The sequence below is a fragment of the Thermobia domestica genome, chromosome 2, assembly GCF_964235325.1.
Source record: "Thermobia domestica chromosome 2, izTheDome1.hap1.1, whole genome shotgun sequence".
Taxonomy (NCBI): Eukaryota; Metazoa; Arthropoda; class Insecta; order Zygentoma; family Lepismatidae; genus Thermobia; species Thermobia domestica.
Window position 1 is genome coordinate 78777484 of NC_137455.1, and position 12679 is coordinate 78790162.

Here is a 12679-nt window from a genome sequence, read left to right on the forward strand (position 1 = left end):
AAATTAAGGAATGGTTTAAAATCCACTCCATTTTGCAAATTTTTACATATAGGAAACCATTTTTGGTAGGAATTACGTAAGAATTATTTGAATTGAATAAAACATATTGCAAAGTTCCTCCAAAGTTGGAAGTTTCATTATTGAAATAATATGATATTAAGAAAATAATTTTCTTTTGATAACTTTTACAGAAATGATTCAATGATTTTGATATAATGTGGAGTATATTTTCTTTTAGCCGTCCCAATTGCCCCACTACATGGCGTTAAACTTTTGTCAAGAATTTAAGTCCCAACAATAAAATGAGTTACACAATACATTATATATATAATGTAGCTTTTCCCTGGATACAGTTAAAGTCAGTAAAGAAATTAAATGAAATCTTTGGATTTGACGTCTTACGGGTATGCCGTTAGGCTAAAGGAGACGGTGATGATGAGAGATGAATGAAATTGTGGAATGAAGATACTGGGAGGAAACGTGAGAACTCCGAGGTAACCCACGCATATAGTGTTTGTCCACCACAAAGTTCACTTGGCGCAGACTGGGATCGATCCAGAGACCCCATGAGCCAGAGATGAACGCTCTACCACTGAGCCACCGCTGCCCTAAAGTCAGTAAAGAATAAGGTTTACCGGATGGATTTACTTTACCGATCAAAAAACGTTCCACGATATCTTTTGTAAACAAATATTTGGTTTTTGTGGAATACAGGCTATATTAGGATTCCTACTGATCTGGGGAAATCTATTTCCCTGACTTCTCCCCGACTTTTCCTGATCTTTGGCAGGAAACTCCCTGACTTTATGACAGGTGTCAGATGATGATGACATATAAATAAGGAATAAATAACGATGAATATTTACATATGAGAACATTTATTCTATAGAAACAAATAGCAATCAATTGCTCATACATACGTTCTACTTACCTTCCATAAAAATCTGAACAACATCCATTATATAATGGTTGGCTAAGCTGAAATTGGTATACAATTAATGTTAGAAAACATATATTTATAAAATTTACCTGACTTTTCCTGATTTTCAGTCTTTTTCTCTGTATTTCCCTGACTTGCACCATTTTCCCAAACTTCCCTGACCAGTAAGCAACCCTGTATGTATGTGAGGCTTTCCATTAAACTCCACAGCTTGGGTATAGAATCAATGGAGGATGTAGGAATGAATTTAATTCCCTTCCTGCGATTGAGAAAACATGTCTTATGATAGATAGCTTTCGTAAAAGTAATTAGATTTTCATAGTATCTAGACTGGACGTGAACGTCTCATGGCTTGACGTGAGTGATGGGAGTCCAGTTGCAATAAGCCGTAACTTTACTGTGTTTGTGAACATGCTGATTCAACTGCTTTGTGTCTGAAGACAGATCGAAGACCCCAATAGATGGTTCTGTAATTCTTCAACTAGAGCTTGATCTTGACTAATGATTTCGCCTTCGGTCTTCTACTCCTGGATTTTGACCTAGTCCATTCTCTGTCATCCTGCTTCGCTTGGTGATTCAGCCATATCCTCACAGATCTAGGATTACAAACAAAATATCTAGCAATGTGACACAACTTCTCACCATTAGCAGCATGACCAAAAATCCAGCCGTTTTTTGAGCAGAAATCAAGTCTAAAGAGCCTAAAGTGACCATATGTACCACTTTATTCTGATTCTCACACGGGACGCCTAAATGTCCTATTTTATGCAAAAATGAACAGTGTACCGTGTTTTTCGATTGGAAATTTTTAGGGTACACAGTTCCCCCTCGCTTGTTTAGTGGCTAGTGCGTGTCTTTGATGCGCGTGGTGTCCGGGTTCTATCTTCGGAGACATCAAAAGTTAATTTTATTACCACTACCACTTTCATTAATCATCCATCTCTTTTCGCCTAAAGTGTATAACCGTGAGACATTAAACTAAAAAGTTATTATTCTTTCCTTTTTCTTTTTTTTTTTTTTTTTTTTTTTTTTTTTCATTTTAGGACATGCCTAGAAATTTTAAATGCTGTTGAGTGCTTGGAACTTTTAAATGTATCGCTTTTGTATTTTGTAACTTGAAAATACGAGGAGTGACTGAAAAGTTTTGAGCCTTGAGGAAACTATAAGAAGTACAGGTTTGATAATACCTTTATTTTTCAACATAATCCCCTTGGACAGCAACACACTTACTTCAACAGTGTGGCAGTGTTCTTATCCCAGTAGAAAAAATTCCTTAGGTTGTGACCAGAGAAACTCCTCCACGGCTGTCATGACCTTATTATCGCTTGCAAAACGTCGTCCTGCTAGAGACTTTTTTTTTTAGATTAGGGAATAAATGGAAGTCTGAGGGTGCCACATCGGGAGAATAGGGTGGATGAGGAACGAGTTCAAAGCCGCATTTGTGAATAGTAGCCATGGCAACTGCCGATGTGTGATCGGAAGCATTGTCATGATGATAGAGAACGCCTCTGGACATCATTCGTAGCCCTTTTTTTTCTTGAATTTGCACTCGGAAGTTTTTTTCAAAATGTCACTATAGTATTGTCCTGTGATGGTATGACCCCTTTGCAGGTAATCAATGAATATCACACCGTGGGAATGCCCCCCTAAAAAAGAGGCCACCACTTTGCCAGCGGAGGGGATTACCTTTGCCTTCTTTGTGGTAGTAGAGGAGGGATGCTTCCATTTTTTTGATTGTTGTTTTGTTTCTGGCTGGTAATGTACTCAACAATCGTCCATAGTGATGAATGGACAAAAAAAAAAAAAAGTCCACATCATGTTCTAACAGTTTCAAATTGTCCACGGATAGGAGGTACTGAGTGCGTTTTTGTTCAGGAGTCAGAAGACATGGGACCCATCGAGCAGAAACTTTTGATAAACCAAACTCATTCTTCAGAATATGATCTGCTCGCTCCTGTGATATGCCCAGTCTGTCTGCTATCTTTCGAGTTGACAATCGGCGATATTCCATGATCATCTCAAGTACCAGGCCAATGTTTACTGTGGTGGTAGCACTTGATGATCTTCCAGGTCTCGGCTCATCTTCAACACTCTGCCTACCACGCTTGAATTCCTGTACCCACCTTTTGATGACATGTGAAGGGGCAGATTCACCTACAGTATTGGCCACATCTTGGTGGATCTCAGACGCTGACATTCCTTTTACTTGCAAATACTTGATGACAGCTGTAGTCGATTTTTTCCATTTTCCCAATTTCTGCCATTCCCTCACTTCAAGAGCATGTAAAAGACAGAAAAAATTACTTGGAACCAAGAGCTTGGTACACATAATATCAAAGGTTGTACTATTCTAATACATATAATTATTCAATTCTAGATCCTTATTTTCTATTTAGGCTCAAAACATTTGTCACCTCTCGTGTTGCTGGTGTTCAATGTAATCTGAGAATCAGAGGTTCACACACCCTTTTCTCCCCAATTCATATAACATCCTGTTTTCGCAAGTTAAAATTCTGGTCACCTGAAAAGAGTCTCTAGTTCTAGACATCTTTGTTGACACCAATTAAACCAGTCGAAATACTCCACTGAATGAATTAATGTGAAGGCTTGTGTTAAGGATCAGGGTGAGTTTTCTTACTGATTTATTTATTGAATCATGTTTCATTATTGTGGGTACTATTAATTTGATTTTTTTAATAAAGAAACAAGTTACTACTCACATATACAAATATAATTATTTTCTGAAAAAATATGACAAGTTGGGGATTTTTCTAGGTGTGAGACTGTAGACTCAGGGTCCTTTAGTAGCAAACAACCACTTGTTAACTGAGTCGTCACTGAACACAATAGCGGGAGAGAGCAAAGCGATATTACCTCAGACGTTCTTTGAAATGCGTATCTTATTTTTAACTGTGAATACACACACAAAAAAAACAAACTGATATATATTATGTTAATGAAATACTAGTTTGTGCGTGAAAACAAATAGAAGAGGAAGAAAAATATTAGTTATATTCTATTTGCGTGACGCTATTAGATATTCCAGTATGTTGGACAAAGAAAACATGTTCACTTTTTAACAGAATATGATTAATAAACTAATGTTATTAGTGAGTGGAAAGATATTCTGTATCCTGGAACTTTTATATTCTATTCGGAAACATTTGTGTCGGTTATGACATTTATGCTAAGAAGACAATGACAAATTGATAATGAACTTGCCGTTGTCCTACCTGATCAATGAAATAAATAATAATAATAATAATAATAAAAAGCAAAGCGCAACGAAGAATCGAACTCCGATCATGTGGGTGTGAGTGCTGCACGGATCTAATGAGCCACGGAGAAGCATGCAGCAGAGTTCGTGTACTCTGAAATATGTGATTAACAGCCGTAAGATTTTAAGTTGTGAAAGCTCGTAGTTTTATTTATTTATTTATTAGGTTTTATTATAGGCCTATTTCTATAACGTCTTGTGTGAACTGCAAAGAGAAAAACTGCATTTATTGATTTTGTTAGTGACTGAGCCTTTAAAACCTTTAATTGAATCGCGAGGTCGTAGAAAGGCACGGGTACCGATTTTATTCTTATAGTAAGAAGCAAAAGAAAACACCACTTTATCCCGCGATTTTTTATTGGGAAAGATGATACACAGTGCTGCAATTTGAAATCGAGACTAGAGCTGTAGAAAAATAGACTGAATATAGAAAGTTTCTTACCTAGGTTCACTCAAAGTACAACCCTCTTGCATCTTTGCGCCCTGGCCGTCAGTGCATTGAATAATTGCTGAAAGTCCTTTTGTGATTATGTTGAAAGCTCTTGTTGTAGCTCCCTTGATGGCTGTTACGCTATCAAAGTACGAATCTTTGAGTGCATACTTGAGATTAGGAAACAGAAATTATCTCACGGGCTAGATCTGGTGAATAGGGAGGGTGGAACACAGATCCCCTTTGGCACAAAAAGTCTTACACAATCACAGCTTGACTTGGGGCGGTCATTGATTACATAGCACTGAACATTACCCCGATACTCAGCTCTCACACGTGTGATACGTTGCAGTAACCGCTTTAATACCTCAGAGTAAAATGAGGCATTAACTGTCAGTTCTGTAGGCAAATTGTGCAAATTTCTTATGCACAATGCCCTTACTATCGTTAAAAATGAAGGTCTTACTACCGTAAAAACAATGAGCTAAAGCTTGATTTGGGACTTCGACTGGCATAGATTTTTGCTTGAGGAGACTTCCACTCTGCACTCTGACGTTCTGTCGATTAAAAAAAAAAAAAAAGTATCATTTAGGAGGAAGTTGGAGTCGCTACTGGCGATAATAATAAGTTCTTTGCAGTGATCAACCCTGTGCCTTTTTTTGGTCATTTGTTAAGGAATGAGGCACGAAATGGGCGCAAGACCTTCCTCTTGTGTTGAGATCGTGTGTTATTATTTGTTAGTTTCTTTATTCACGTGCAACTCCTCAGCAAGAATTCGCAGTGTTATATTTCGGTCTTCCGTGATTAGTGTCCTCACTTTCTCCACCAATTCCTGTATTTTCTCTGTCCTTGCTGCATCCGGACGTTCATCGTCTTCAATTGACTTATGTCCCTACCTGAAACACCTGTGCCATGCAAATGTATGGGATCAACAAATAGCCCTATATACTTGTTGTAACATTTGATAAGTTTCTGTGGCAGCCTTACTCAGACGCGCACAAAACTTGATGTTCGCTTTGTTCCACGTTAAATTCACGACGCAGATAAGCAACATTTGCCTACAGTCACCACGCCCACACACTTTGTCAGTCAAGACCAATGCACTTGGTATCAGTTACTCATGAAACATTCATGTTTTGTTTACACCACAGCTCACCAGCACAGCTGCGCCACATGGTGAGAAAAATCAGTCTCGATTTCAAATTGTCGCACTATGTGCATACGTTATAATACGTGGTTCAAGAATCCACAAGTAAAAATACAAAAACCTTTAATTATGAATTGCTGTTCTCTTCAACTTGGTGGTGGACAGATATAAATCAAGTTAGGAATTCATTAACACTGATCTAATTGAGTGTTTTTCTGGATAGTGCGGCGTCTTAATTTTATTTATTGGACAATAGAAAGTAAATTTAAAGAATGTGAGTAACAGCTTTCCAGCTTAAAAACTAAATAATCGCGAAGATCATTCCCGCAAACCGCTTGCTATTAATAAAATTAATTTTAATTTTTATCCAACTTGGCATGCTGATAGACTTCGAGAAGCTTAGCATACATGTAGCATGTGGTGTGTAGAACTTGGTTCTAAGGTTACTGGCGATCAAATTCTGGTTTGACCCAACGAAATCAAGAAATTTCATTAAAATGCGATTGGTGAAGCTCATCCGATTTTGACCAAAATAGCCAAGGAGGTAGAGATAAGTGCACGCATGAAATAGTATGATGCGCAGACCTTTGTTCTACGAGTTATTGTCAGAACTCACTCGTGACTATATTGTTAGTGTGTGCGCTGTCGGCGCGGGAGACCCAGTTTGATTCCCGGTAAGAGCCCATGGGGTTGGAATCTTACGTTAAACTGTAATGCTTCTTTAATTTTTTTTCAAAAACTTATTTGGGGTTTGTGTTGAAAAAATAATTTAGGTTATTCCAATTTGCTAAGCGATATTTGGTTTCCAAGATACTTGAAAATATTGTATTATTACAGCTGTATAGAATAAGAGGGTGGGATTTCAATCGTAGGTCCTGCCTATCTCTATTATCACACTAGTTCTGCCCAAGCCTCTGGCCCACTCTACATTAGAAGGGGTCGGAAAAGTCACTTCTAAAACCCGAAGACTGCATCAAAATAATGATTCCATTCACAGGGCTCATAGTGGTCTGGTTTCTTGTAAATAGTTGAAAAGTGACCAAAATCTCATCATGCCCCTTTTTTGCTCTGTCAATTTCTCCATCACCTCTCTCTTTGTTGTTTTGTTTCATCTTTTCTTCTTTACTTCTTCTTTTAGAGCTTCCCCCTTTCTTAGGTTTTCTTTGCTTTGTAGTTACGGTAAGCAGACTTAAAAAGCAGATGTAAAAAGCATCTAAATAAGTGGAACCAGTTCTGGCTACTTCCGAATTTCTTCATACCAGACATTATATTTAACTTAGCATTGAGAGTTCTCAAAGCCATGAAATATTTAAATTTATTACCTACTCTTAAGAAGAACATACAAGAAGGATAACCAGGGTGTCTACTAAAATACCAAAATGAAATTTCGTGACCTTTTCTTTACCAAATCATAAAATATCGTAACACTCTCAAGAGTGAATTTGGGTGCGAATTAGGCCGAATTTTCGTCCACGCGATTTGATAGCGCCTAAAGCCAACCATAAACAATTTTGGTGGTAAATTTTGACGTTTTATAGAACAAAATTTTCCAATCTATACTTATATTTGTACAGTTAAAAAAATAAATAAATAAATAAAAAAAATAATAATAAAAAAACACTGATCCAAAAGCTAAATTTCGTGACCGATAGGCATCCTGATAAAAACAAGACGAACATGATGAACCACACAAATACACACACACAACATTGAGCGGAGCGTTAACTATTACGAGAGAAAACTAAAAGACTATTATGATAGCAGAAAGAATAGACACAGAAGGGTTCTCAATACCTCCTTGAGAGCTTAAGCATCCACCAACCATCCACTGTGCTTTAGAAAGAATAAAAGCTGAAGTGAGAATAAAGCTGACTGTTTCACATGTGACAGCAAGTACTGAAGCTTTCAGAAGAGTAATGAGTAACAAGTTTCTGGCTTTTTTCATTTACTTGTATAATATTTTTCTTAGAAAACTGCCAATTAAAAAAAATAAATCACAAGAAAAAGTCACTTTACCTCCCAAAAAACAGTAACTTTTAGTGACAAATTTGAAAAAAAAAAAGTAACTTTTAGTGACCAACTTGAAAAAAGTACTTTTAGTTAAAAAAAAAAAAAGTGACTCGCTATGAGCCCTGCATTCATGTAGCTCATGTGGTTGCGCTTTTCACCACAGAACAAGATTTCGATGTTTCGTCAAGATCCCTACTCTCCGGGTTAGTCTTATAAGACTTTTGAAGGAGATTAGTAGTACGAAGAAAACGTCAGGTGAGTTTACTGGTTTTCGCGGACTATAGACGGATACTTTTTCGACAGGCCTCGTATACATGTACATATTATTATTAATAATAAAATAAGAAAACTGTTATTATTTTTCTTAAAAAAAATAGCGTTTTAGCAAAATTTCAAGGCATTTTTGGCAATTCAAGTTTTTCTAAAAAATCTCAATTTTTTTGAGCGAACTTAATGGCACCAATGGCATTTTTCCCGCACTATTCATAATCGAAAATCGGGAAAGATGTTTTCTTTGGCCCACTCTACTAAACATCCACTGCCGAACAGTGCTAAACCGTTTAGAGAAAGCTGGCCATAAAATGATGTAGGATTAAAATTTTATTTCTGGGTATTCGGCATCTAAGGTCTCTTAACCCCGTCACATATGAGGTATGTCGTCCCTCGACAATCACATTACCGGTACCCGAGGAACAGGGGAAGGAAACAAGCAGCCTGGGGCTATTTTGCTTGGTATGAATGACAACCACCTCACTCAGGATGGCTGGACTGAAAAAGCTTTTACACCTTCAAACCAAATGTCCCCACCGGGAATTGAATCCGGGACCGCTCGCACCTAAGATGAGAGCGTTAGCGACTACCGCAAGCGAGGTCAATGGCTACAAAAAGGAACTTGACGTTTGGATGGCACATGATCTGACTGAACATTTACTAAACCAAATTTCTCTGTGAATCTCTACTGAAATGCAACGAACTCGAGCCATTTCTGAAGCGTTGATCATGAGTGATGAAAAGTGGATAACCTACGGCAACAGTGTGCGAAAAAGTTGGTGGTCGAAGCGAAGATAAGCTCCACTGTCTGTGCCAAAGCTCACACTGACACCCAGAAAGGCTATACAGTGAGTTTGGTGGGATTGGAAGGGCACAACCAGAGCTGCTGCCACCGGGCAGAAAAATAGACTCGGACTTACACTGTCTACAATTAGCGTGAATGCACTAAAGTAATTGAAAAGAAACGACTGGAAATGATGTACAGAAACGGTCTTATATATATACTATGCTGACAACATCAGATCGCACACGTCTTTAACGACCTACAAGAAATTAAGAGAACTTGGCTGGGAGGTTTTAATGCATCTACCGTATAGCCCGGAGATAGAACCGCCAGATCATCATTTGTTTCGGTCCTTACAAAACTCCCTGAATGGTGTGTTAAGTTAATTTCAAAAGTGGCTTGAGAAAATCATGTCACAATTTCTTGGCCAGAAATCACAGAAGTTCTGTAGTAACGGGAATATAATGTTGCTGGAAAAATGGCAGATTATCGAACAAAATGGTGCATATGTGGTTTTATGGTATTATTTTCAAATCACAATAAACGTATCTCAATTTTGACCTACAAAGGCTCGATACTTTTTAGACAACCTGTTATTTTGAAAAACATGCCACACTATTATTTCATAATGAAATACATTACACAGAGATTCGGTATTCGATAAGGAGTCATTTGCGCTTGCGCACGCTGTCGCTTTAGTCAATCAGCTACACGGCCTTTGCCGAGAAAAACACGAAAAAACTACATTTTCATTATGAATACACCAATTATTATTTAAACACATTGAATACTGTTATGGATAAATTAAAAACTACAGCTAACTAAGAATGTGTCTCAACTAACTGAATATTAGTTTCTTAGCAGATACGATTGAATCATGGTGATAACATATATTGTAAAATATAAAACTACCACGATTCACGAAAGAAAAAAAAAATAAAGACTGAATTTCTGAGCATCGCAATTTAGAAGAGAATCAGTTCCATATGCATCACATTTCTAGCACTATATTTTAGAACTAGATACATTCTGTGATTAGAGACTTGGTGGAGTAAGAGGCACTCTACTATTGAAAAATTCCCAGAGGGGCAACGTTCCACTATTTTCCAGATTGAGAACATGGTCGTTTTATAATGTATTAGCTGAAAGAAAAAGTAATTACAAAAATTATATTTCGTGTTCTTATTTTCTTAGAGCGCTGCAACTTCCTATCAACGAACAAAACTTTCGTATAGTACAGAGGCAATATAAATAAATTATTACAGCCTTCCAATGAAGCATATAAAGGGAGAGTATAGAGTCTGCACCTACAGGAACGTTGTTTCTCAAGTGCGAAAGTATAGGAAGTTTGTGCGCGGGGTTCCTGGTTCGATTCTAGCTCGCGCCAAATGGACAAATACCGCGTGCGTGGATTCTCTCATTTCTTCCCATTTCATTTATTATCATGTCACTGTCTCCCTTATTCTCCATGCCTAATTGTTGGACATTAAATCAAACAAAAAAGAAAAGAAAAGAAATTGCATACATGATCAATAATTTTTACCTATTAAAAATTATAGTTTTGTTTACAAGCACGACAGAAGCACACATTTGGCCCTACCCAGCTCATATCCTTCCTCTTCTGGCAAGAATAAATTATTCCCATGCCATTTTTCTTAAATTTTGATTTTTGTATTCTTTTAGCATATATCTAGACATTTATTGGTATACTTACACCACATTTATGTATGGAGTAACTACCTTTAACAGTAATAATGATAATAATAATAAAAAATCCTCCTTTATCCTTTCTCCTCGATTTCCCATTCTCTCTTCAGCTTTACGGAAATTTTTCCAGACGTTGTGGGAATGTGCCGATTTGTACTACATATCAACAAAATTTGCCGTCTAGTGGCTGAGCTACTTTGGAGCAAAACCCCATACTGAGCGAGGGGAGGGGTCACTTTGTATAGGGCCCTTATAGCACTCAATGAACATGGGGCGTTAAAAATGGAACGTTCAAGTTCACTTTAAAAAACAGTAAATTACAATGGAAAATGATTCAGAGTTTTGTAAGCTGTTTTTGATGTCTTAAGTACCGAATCACTCTCTTTCTTTTTCTTTCTTCTTCTTCCTACGCAACACACCTGAAACGTTTGACGAGTGTAGAAAATATCTGGAGGTACCATTCAGTACTGCTAGTTTGAGTAAAATTTTCCGAGAATGAGGAGCAAAATGAGGAAGGAAACTGAGTGTTATCATATCGTCGTATGAGAATCAAAGGAACGTAACTCCAAGAATGGGACTTTTGTTTTCTTGGATTATGTACACTCATGTCCAAAATTATTGTTGCATGTCTATAAATATGTTGTTGTAGGAATATAATTTGATAACGAATTCGCCCGGTATTTCTTATAATGTTAGTATGTGTATATTCGGCAAATACATGTATGTGGAAAATTTCATGTGAAAAGAGCAGTAAATAAGAACAATAAAACGTAAATAAGACTTTCTTGTCTATTTAGCAATATTTTGTTTTACTCATTCTACGTTTCCTATTTATAATTCTTTTCCTATGGAATTTACCACAAATATACATTTCCCCATTATACACATAGCATCAGTATTAAAAGTACACTGCAAAATCATTATCAAATTATATTCTTAAAAGAAGACAGTTATAGATATGCGACAATTATTTTAGATATGAGTGTACCAAGGTACTCCCATGCGCAAAAAAAAAAAAAAAAAAAAAATGCGCGTATACTGTAACTCAAGATTTTTCGCATTTATTCCATTTTCCTTACGTTTATGGGTAAAATTCAGTTATTAATATGTGGAGATAATAGAAAGCAATCCATCTAAGGAGATATTTCCAAAAAATATAATAAAATAATAAAAATATAAGCAAAAAACAAAATTATGCTCGGTTTTGTGTATACTGGCAACGATGATTTCTAGGGATTTTTTCAGTAGCAGATCACAATTGCGGAGGGAATTCAGTAGGGGAGTCGAGGAGTTGGATCAAGGAACTGGATAGTGGACTAAAATGTTGCATTTATTGGTTAAAACCTAGTGTGTAGATTGCCTGCCAAATATAAATTAGCTTCTGTAACTAAGATGTCGTACGAAAATATAGAATTAAACAGAAAAACTCTTATCTTAAGGTTCGAAGCGATACGGACCATGGTTATGAAGATTATTTCTTTAAAAAAAAGGAGCTATCACCATATAGCCTCCGTGGTTCGGTGGGTAGAGTGGCGGAGTCGTAGTTATTTTATAATTTTGACACCACATCGAATCCCATCCCATCCCGTCCCATTTCTTTTTCTTTTCTTTCTTTTCTTTTCTTTTTTTTTTTTTTTTACAAAACATTATAATTTTCATGTTAATAAGAACCGAAGCAATATAATAAGGACAACTTACTGATATTTTGCTGTAATGACGTATTTATCCAGAATTAGAGAACTATTGTTAATAGCTATTGTTTTCTGTTCATGCTGTTGTATAGTTTCTCTCATCCTGTTTTCTTGGAGAAAAAAAAAACAATTTTGTCTCCAACGAAGTGTGAAGGATATATACGGACAGAAAAAGACATCTTAGTACCAAACGTGATTTATCGTGATGAAGTGGACTAGTTTGCCATTAAAATAAAATGAAGTTGGCTTTTCTTTAGGTTTTAGCTAAAAAGAAATATTTCTTTCTTTATAAGACTATACTTTATGAGGCAAGGTGTGTGATCATAGCCACAAATTTAGCTAGGGAGTGAAAGATAATTGTTTATACAAACAAACATTTTACAGGTTTAGGTGCGTGAAACACCAATACACCATGGTCTCGCT